The following is a 9080-nucleotide window of genomic DNA, read 5'->3' on the forward strand; positions in this document are numbered from 1 at the left end:
TGTCGTCAACGCTGCTGCCAGTTATTCTCCGTTATTTTGTCAGGAAAATCATTCACAGTGAAGAGGAGATGGTCCAGAGTGGGGAAGTGATACAAGCTGGTAGTATAACTGCAGCACTTAATCATTAATAAGGTCAGCAATATCCTGACACCTTGCATTACGTCTTGTGTGGCAATTTCCAATACTAGGTATATTTTTAAGGAGTACCAACGGCATGTAGATGTGAGTTCAGCATGATGAAAGGATGATCAGAGAATGATAGCCTGTCATGATTAAAAAATGGAAGACATGAGCTTGTATTGATCATTTATTAAATTATTATGATTCACTCTTAAACTTAGACTCATCCAGCCAGTTAACTTCTCTAAGAGCTTGGATAATAACAGAGAGAAAGTGCTTCTCCTGTTAATCAAGCAAGAAAAGTTATTTGGATTTGGGGATATTATTAATATTATTTTTCTCATTTTTTTTTTATTTAAGCAAGGCAGGTGGATCTTTCTAGTTTAGGGATCAAATGGCAAGAATAATAAACTAACTGGACAACTGACATGAATTACACACACCTCATCACCAAGGCTATTGCTAGACTACATAACAGTAAGTTAATAATAAGTAATCATGGACTACATTTATATGGAGCTTTATCTAGATCAAAGAGCCTGCGTGAACAAGATACAGACAGAGATCAACTGACGAGATCGGGATTTAGGGCTGCAATAGTGCATCGAGACCACAGCGCTTTAAAGCCATAAGAAACTATGTGAATTATGCCACTGCTGCTGCTTGCCACAAACCCACAAATTAAGAATTGGTATTAAGTTCATGTATTAATGATAGATTAAGGATTAATAAACATTAAATGATTTATGCATTACCATACCCATGTATCAGACTCCTGTGCATTTCTGTTGAATTGTTTTGGTGGTAGTTGTTTGTTGGCTTTTTTCTGTCTCCTTGTATAAATGTTGTTTGAGAGTTGCTCTGTAGCACTAAAAAAAAAAAAAAAAAAAAAAAAAAACGTGTATAGGAGCCATGTTTTTGTTTGTCAAATGGCAATTTTCCTCTGAGCACTAGGTATTGCATGCTGAGACTGACCCAAGAAATCTAACATTCATTTAAAGACATTAATTAACACCCCTAAAGACACCTAGTGTCCTTTTGGGGAAAACAACCCCATCAGAGAAATATAAGAGAGCACCCTAACCCTAACCCTAACCCTGCAATTTAACCCATATGTTCTATTCCTGCCCATTATTATCTTGCTTTACCCATATTGCCATATTTTGCTTTCCAGAGGACTCCAAGCAATTCACTTCTAAGCAACTGGATATCCTTGCCTTCACTTGCTCGCTGGCAAGACTTTCTCTTCTTCTGCGCTGGAAGTCCACTAAAGCTCCCTCCAGCATCCAGTGGTCCCTCCTAAAGCTGGAGAAGGTTAAATACTCAATGAGAGCCAATTCATATAAGTTTTATAATAAGTGGTAATCTTTTTTATAACATTTTTTAACTCAATCTGGACCCTCTGTTTGACCCCCCACCCTATATATAGTGTATGTTGCTGTCTTAATTTTGATTCTTATTGTTAGAATTTAATTAAAATATGAATTAAAAAAAAAAAAAACTGATTATTTTAAGGTTAAGGTTAATGATGTTTTCCTAAACGACCAACTGTAACAATCAAGCCTAATTCTTGTAAGTACTACATTTCATGTAAAAAGTAAAATCATAGGAAGTACTTCAAAATCACAATAGATAACTGAATTTCCTGTAAGACCAGGAAATTCCACAGAACTGCCTCTGTTTTTTTTTTTTTTAATCAGCACTCCCCACCGCAGCACTCCGCCCAATTCAGTGGAAGCCATGCAGCCACAAAATTTATCATATAAATTAGAAAACACAGCTAAGAGATTACCATTTCTTCTGCACTTGGACTCTGTACTTCATCTGTGCCGCATAAAAACAGAGTCGACAGAGCAGTGACCAACTAGGTGAGTTTCTGAATGGTTTATTTAATAAAAGCCTCACCTTGCTTTATCTGAATAATTACACAGTACATACTGCAAAATGAAAAATAACAGAAATGAAATTCCTGTCTGATATGTAACTTTTTATTATCCATTTATTTATTTATTTAGCTTAGCCGCTTCTTGGTTGCTTTTACAACAATTCAAATTCAATTGTTTTTCCTCAGGCTTTAATAAGCTTTTAATATGCACGATATATATATATACATATATATATATATATATATATATATATATATACTTTTTTTTTTTTTTTTTAACTTCTGTGATCCGACAGGCAAACAGGTGAAAAGCTGCATAATTCAGCAACAACCACCATGGAGTTTAAGGACAGACCAACAAGAAGAGAGCAGCGTGCAGGTATTGATCCATGCATCAACACAAACACACACAAATGTACACACAAAGAATTTTCATGTCAGAGATTACACAACAATTTTCATGCAAGAGATTACACAACCAACTGTAAGGATACTATGGTTTGTTTTATAGGTGAAAAAAGACGAACTGCTGCAGTGTGTCTGGGGCTGCTGTGTCTTCTCCTCCTGGCTACAGTCATCGGCCTGGTGGTACACTGTGAGCTGGACGTTTCATGTTCAGTCAACTGTTGAACTAAGTCTGTGGTGCCATGATTACTAGCATTGATCTAAAATACACTACACCTTTGTTATTTTACAGACAACAAAGAGATTCAGACCTGTCTCAACAACCTGACTGAAGAGAGGAACCAGTTACAGACCTGTCTCAACAAAGTGACTGAAGAGAGGAACCCGTTACAGACCTGTCTTAACAAAGTGACTCAGCTGCAAATGAAGATTGACAGGCAGGAAAAGGAGAAAAAAGGCATGATCAACAGAAAAAAGAAGTTAAAAAATGTTTTATAAATTCTCTGCAATGCCCTGGCTCATATAAATTATTGATTTTAAGTGTATATTAAACCACATGAGCATTTTATGAGCAAAAAAAAAATGTCTTTGTTCTATAGAGCTGACGTCACAATTATGCCAAGACGGATGGATCTACTTCAGCAGCAGCTGTTACTTCCTGTCTTCAGAAAATAAAAACTGGAATGACAGCAGGCAAGACTGTCTGGGGAGAGGAGCTGACCTGGTGATCATCAACAGCAGAGAAGAACAGGTGAGAGACGGGCTGGGAAAGTTTAAATTTTATTTACACATTAATATCTAAGGCTTAATGTGTTTTTGCAGCTAGGAAATGCGATCGTTTCCTCAAAAAAACTCATCGTGCCCATAGAAACTCACCAAAATTTCACTTGACAGTCCAGAAAAAATAAATAAAATCAGCTGCAGTACAAATACGAGGCAAAAAGTGGCGCTTGAGCTGCCTGATATCCTGTCGTGATATATTAAATGTAATGTAAGGGTTTTACAAATAAGAACAAGAGTTCTTACTTATGGTATAAGCCTCTCTCCAGACTGCTCCACTGAATCATGTATAAAACGACCCAAATTCAAGGTTGGCCAAAAGCAGGCAGTGGATAGTCCGCTAGACCATGAGGTGTACTGGCCTGCCCACCAGCTATAACACACACTGCCCTGACTGACAGTATCAAGAAAGATTCAGCTCAGGACAAGTTACAGCAAGGCAGGAATTGAAAGAAGTCTTATTCTTTTTAGTAAAACCTTGGTTTTACTAAAGTACCAGTGAACAATCACCTACACAGCTCCAGGTTGTGTAGGTGATTGTGTGTATACAGTGGTGGTTGAACAAGGATGGAAAGAATGACATTGCCAGGCTGGATAACATTAGTCATTGGTGCTGTAATAGTTCCTAGACACTTAACAATGAGCCAGTGTAAATACTTTCTTAACCCAGAGCTAAGAGCTTTCCTTATCTAGACCACATGCCTGCCATCCAGCTACATGTCAGAAAAATCTCTTGCCTTCATTACCTGGCTGAGGTAAAACCATGGCGCTGGACCTTTAATGGGCGGTTCACGCTAAAATCTTAACAACGTGGGAGACCACAGATGTAACAACAGATTTAACACATTTTTTACACTTGGTTTTGGAAGATAATCGGCTCAGACCAGCCTCAAATCAGAAAATTATGTTCAGACCATTTGGTCTGTAAATGGCAGTACTTTTTAAATTGTTTTATTCATGACAAAGCTTGTACCTCCATGGCAGTGCATTGAAGCCTCATGTAAACAGTCCAACAGGAATAAGATGACGATTACTCCATGTAGGTAAACATAGTCATTGTTTTTGTTTGTTGCTTAAAATCTTTTCTCTGTATGATTTTTCAAACTCAGTTGTTTCTGAAGAACTTTGGTCTCACAGTCTGGATTGGTCTGTTTGATCAGGAAACAGAAGGGGAGTGGAAGTGGGTGGATGGATCAAGTCTGAGCTACATGTAAGAAACTGATTTTTAATGTGACCATCTTTCTGTGACTCAAAATTACAGTAAATCAACACTTTTGAATGACATGCTGGCATCTCTGTTTTGCTGTGCTGGTGGAGCTAACTCATGTAAAAAGGACTAAGAAGTAAGACTAAATTTGCTTTAGACAAATTTTAAATATTTTCTGTGCCAATTCCAGTAATCCTGCCCATTCAGTGACATGCCCCTGAGGCCATTTACATAGAAATGAGAACTTTTGGTTGATTTTCTATTATTTATAATATAGTTTATTTATAATATATAACCCTGATGTTTCTAACTCTGTAAGAAATCATCCTGCTCCCTCCTCATGTTTTTAGCTCCTTCTGTTACTAAATGAAATGAAAACTTGTCAGCTAATTCGACATACCATAATATACAACTACTTAACACAAAATGCTATTAAGTTGTTTTGTCATATGATTTAATCATGAATAGGTCCTGGATGGAAAATGAGCCTAATGATCATGGTAAAAGTGAAGACTGTGGAGAACTGGTACCAGCACAAGATGGATGGAATGATTTTCCTTGTTCTAAGAGTCGGCCTTGGATTTGTGAAAAGAAGACTTGTTTGGGAGTTTGAGATATGAACCACATTTTTTCTTGTCCTCTTACATTAAAAAAGAAGAAAGCAAAGAACATGTATTATGCCCAAATCAAATGACATGAATAATTTTACTGTGACAGATTGTCTTGAGAAAATAAAATAGTCTGGCTTGGGTGGATATTTCTGTTTAGAATACATTGCTGTCTCTCTTAAGTAAATAAAGTTTATGAAACGTTTTTGTCAAGAATATAACTGTGAAGACAATCAGCATTATTTTGCAAGAGTTTGAGATGGTAGAGAAAGCAGCCTGTTATATTTGCCTGTTTTCCTGTAAAATAAATAAATGCATCAATAAATAAACATTTTCAAAAAAAAAAACTCAGCTAGCAAGAGTTGTTGTACTGCTTGATTTTGTGAAAAGCTGATTCTTGACTGAATTATGTGAAGTCCCTGGTTGTTGTTCGTTGTCTTATGATGCACAGTGAAGAGTGTTTTACTGAGTCTGAGGCTGTCCCTGGTCCTGCTAACTAGGAGGATTTAACCACTGAAATCTTTTCTCTTAAATAGCTTCAAAGTTTGGAAAATAAAACATTCATTTTAATATTGTTCAGCAATGTTGCATACATATTCAGATTCAGGCTTAGTGTGTTATTTCAAACATATGTCCTGATAAAAGTGCATACAACTGAATGAAATTACATTTCTCTCAGGATCAAGGTGCAAAACATTCATTAAAAACATATAAATACATTTAGAAAAAAAAAGAACATAAAACCTTTCAGTGTATGTGCTGGTTGAACTGCTTCATCGAAGCTACGTCATGTTTTTACTGAGCAAAGATCTGAGAATTGTCAGAGTCACAACACCTGAACAAGTTAGAAGAAACTGGTTGAAGTGTGATCCACTTATCAAATACAGAATATAAACTATAGAATGAGAGACTGAGGAAACAAGGCTGAGCATAATAAAATAAAATAGTTTAATGAGGGAATAAAAACAGAAAAAAAGGAACTCAAGTCTTTTCACTGAAACAACCCCAGGTAACTTATTGTACCAGCAACCAGGGCCAGGTTACTGTGCATATTTAGAAAAATAGAAATGTGAGATGGCAGAGAATTTGGCTGCCAGGCTGGGGAACAACAATACAGGTGCATGTTTCATTTTGGAGTCCAGGGAGTGTCTGTCAGCTCTGATACTGCTGACACAACAGGCCTTTGAATGAGACCACCAAACAAAAGTGCTCTGTGATAAAGCTGGTGCAATCAACACCAACAAATAAACTATTAACAAAATGTACACTATTTACACTATTTCCACATCCCCAGGCAGCCAGTACCACCAGACGCAGAGGACTGCTGCCTCAAGCCAAGGCACCAGACACAACCAGGGCTTGCCGACCTCACAAGACACTAAGGAACGGAGGGATGGAGAGGACGGTCAGATCAGCCTGCCAGACGCAAGGCTGACTGCCAAGAAAGAAATCAATCAATAAACAAAGAAAGAAATCAATCAACTAACAATCAATAAATAAAGAAATCAATCAACTGCCAATAAATAAAGAAATCAATCAATTGCCAATAAATAAAGGAATCAATCAAGCAAGAAAGAAAGAAAGAAAGAAAGAAAATCAACATGGTGTGCTGAGACGATATGGACTCTTGGGCCGGAACAGGCCACAGAGCCAAGAGAAGAACTTCTTCTTTGAACTCTTCTTTCTTTGCTCTGTTCCAGCAACCTGTCAAAAAAAATAAAAACAACAACAAAAAGTCAGATCTAATTTGTACCCGAGGGGTATTGCGCAAAACTAGGATAAGGGATTAAGCCGGGATATCTTGGTTATCCTGGCTGAATTTAGCCTCAAGTTGGTTGCATGAAAGCAGGTCAAACTTACCCGGGTCAAGTTACTATGGTGATTCATTCTCTGCAGCTCGCCTGCTCCAGACCAGGCTAACAACCAGGCTAAGATTAATCCTAGTGATTCATCTGTAGTTCCACTGTCAATCCTGTGAGAAATAAATGTGTTTCACAGCATTTCCATGGTTTTTCTAAATATGTTGCATCATTTTAATTATCCTGCATCAAAAATATTACAGATATATTGTTAATTGTCATTTCATTGAAGTCTGTTGACTGTTTGTAATTGCAACAGTCTTTTTATATTCATTCACGTGGTATTATTATTACTGTCAGGCCTAGTGTTATATTGCTACACTAATGAAGACTGCTTGTCTAATTGTCGTCAGAGGTTTGATGACTATCTGAATTACTGCAGTTATTGAGATTAGAAAACATGGCGGATGAAGTTGCAAAGGTGGTTTCAATGAAGTCTGTGACGACGGCAATATATATAGGTCCAACTCCCATTCACCTGTTTCCTCTTCATGATGGCATGCCCTTTTTTGGAGGATGTACTGGATGAGGAAGGCCTAATCCTCAGGAGAGCATTTAGGCTTGAAAGAGTCTTCCGGGACAGGTCGGACCCATTGGCCTTTGGAGATGAGTATCTTATTGAGAGGTATAGATTCTCAGGTGATGGACTGAGATATTTATGTAGGCTGCTGGGTCCTAAAATACACACCAGACAGCACGAAGCCATGCCCTCACTGTACCACAGGTGGTCTGTGTTACACTGAGGTTCTTTGCAAGTGGGAGTGTCCTTTATTCTGTAGGGGATGCAGAGAACCTCAATAAAGGAACTACGTATTTGCCGCACAATAAGATGTGTTTGTCTGGCACTGAAATCACTCAAACACATATTCATCACCTTCCCTGGCCACAGAAGACCCCTCTACATCAAGGAGGAGTTTTACAAGATTGCAGGTAACATCAATTTCAACTTGCAATTGTTAGTTTCTAATTTGATGTGTCACAGTTGGATACTCACTATTTTTTGTTACAGCTTTTGTTACAGCTTTCCCTAATGTGCAGTGGATTGCACCAATATGAGAGTCAAACGCCCCTCAGGGGAACACAAGGGAGATTACATCAACAGGAAGTCCTTCCACAGTATCAATGTTCAGGTAAGACTGATTTGTGGTTACTGTGACCTACATAAATTAATTCTGTGCATTCACTTATTTAATAGGTTACATCTTATCGTTTCAGATGATCTGTGATGCTGACTGCCTTGTCAGCAACTTAGAGGCAAAGTGGCCTGGCTCAGTGCATGATTCCAGAGTCTTTCGGGCTAGTCTAGTTTATGAGAGACTCTCACAAGATAAGCCACACATTTTATTTTAAGCACCTTGGACATTATAAGTCTTTAACTCTGCTGTGTAGTTTTATAAATTGTATCTTGTATTATCAGGTGAATTCTCTGGTGTGCTGCTGGGAGACAAAGGCTATGCCTGTGAGTCATTTCTCTTGACTCCCCTTGCGGACCCCCAAACCCCACCACAGCAGGCCTACAACCATGCACATGCCAAAACAAGGGCTTGAATCGAGATGACCTTTGGTCTTCTGAAGTCTCGGTTTCAGTGCCTGCACCATCTGAGGGTTTCCCTGGACAGGGCCTGTGATGTAATTGTTGCATGTACAGTGCTGCATAACATTGCAGGCCTAAGAAAGGAGAGGGGCCCCCGCTGATGTTGACTGGGAAAATGCTCCTATTTTGCCAGACAACATTAATGGCAGAATGGTCAGGGAGCAATACATTGTGAATTTTTTCACTTAGTCTTTTGATTCATCCTCTTTAATAAAAGCATCTTCTATGTTACTTGTTACTGTGTATGTGCATTTTGTCTGGCATTGGTAACACAGTGTGCGGTCATCTTTTAAATTCCACGTCACCAAATCTAGTTTCTGGATTTCCAGGTCCAGTTTCCTGAGGGTCCATTACTTGCAGCTTTCTTTTTTTCAACAGGATTTTCACATCTGCAAGTTCAATCTGTCTCTCAAGGTGCTTGGCGTACAAAGATCTGACAGTTTGTGAATTCTGTAAAAGAAATGTCAGTTAGCACAGCAGGATTTGTGCATAATGTAGATTTACTGAAGCCAATACTCACAATGTTACCAGGCTGCTTATGAGGCTGTGCAGCGTCTGGGTCCTGTTACAAATATGTTATTTTCTATTAGCACCAAATCACTGACTTCATATCAATTATGGA

The 9080-nt window shown here is 38.2% G+C and overlaps 1 pseudogene; it reads left to right on the forward strand.

Annotated features, from left to right (window-relative positions):
• The first annotated feature begins 7358 nt into the window (after nucleotides 1–7358).
• Nucleotides 7359–8214, forward strand: LOC115361808 (putative nuclease HARBI1; annotated as a pseudogene).
• The last annotated feature ends 866 nt before the right edge of the window (nucleotides 8215–9080 follow it).

The sequence above is a fragment of the Myripristis murdjan genome, chromosome 1 (assembly GCF_902150065.1).
Source record: "Myripristis murdjan chromosome 1, fMyrMur1.1, whole genome shotgun sequence".
Lineage (NCBI taxonomy): Eukaryota > Metazoa > Chordata > Actinopteri > Holocentriformes > Holocentridae > Myripristis > Myripristis murdjan.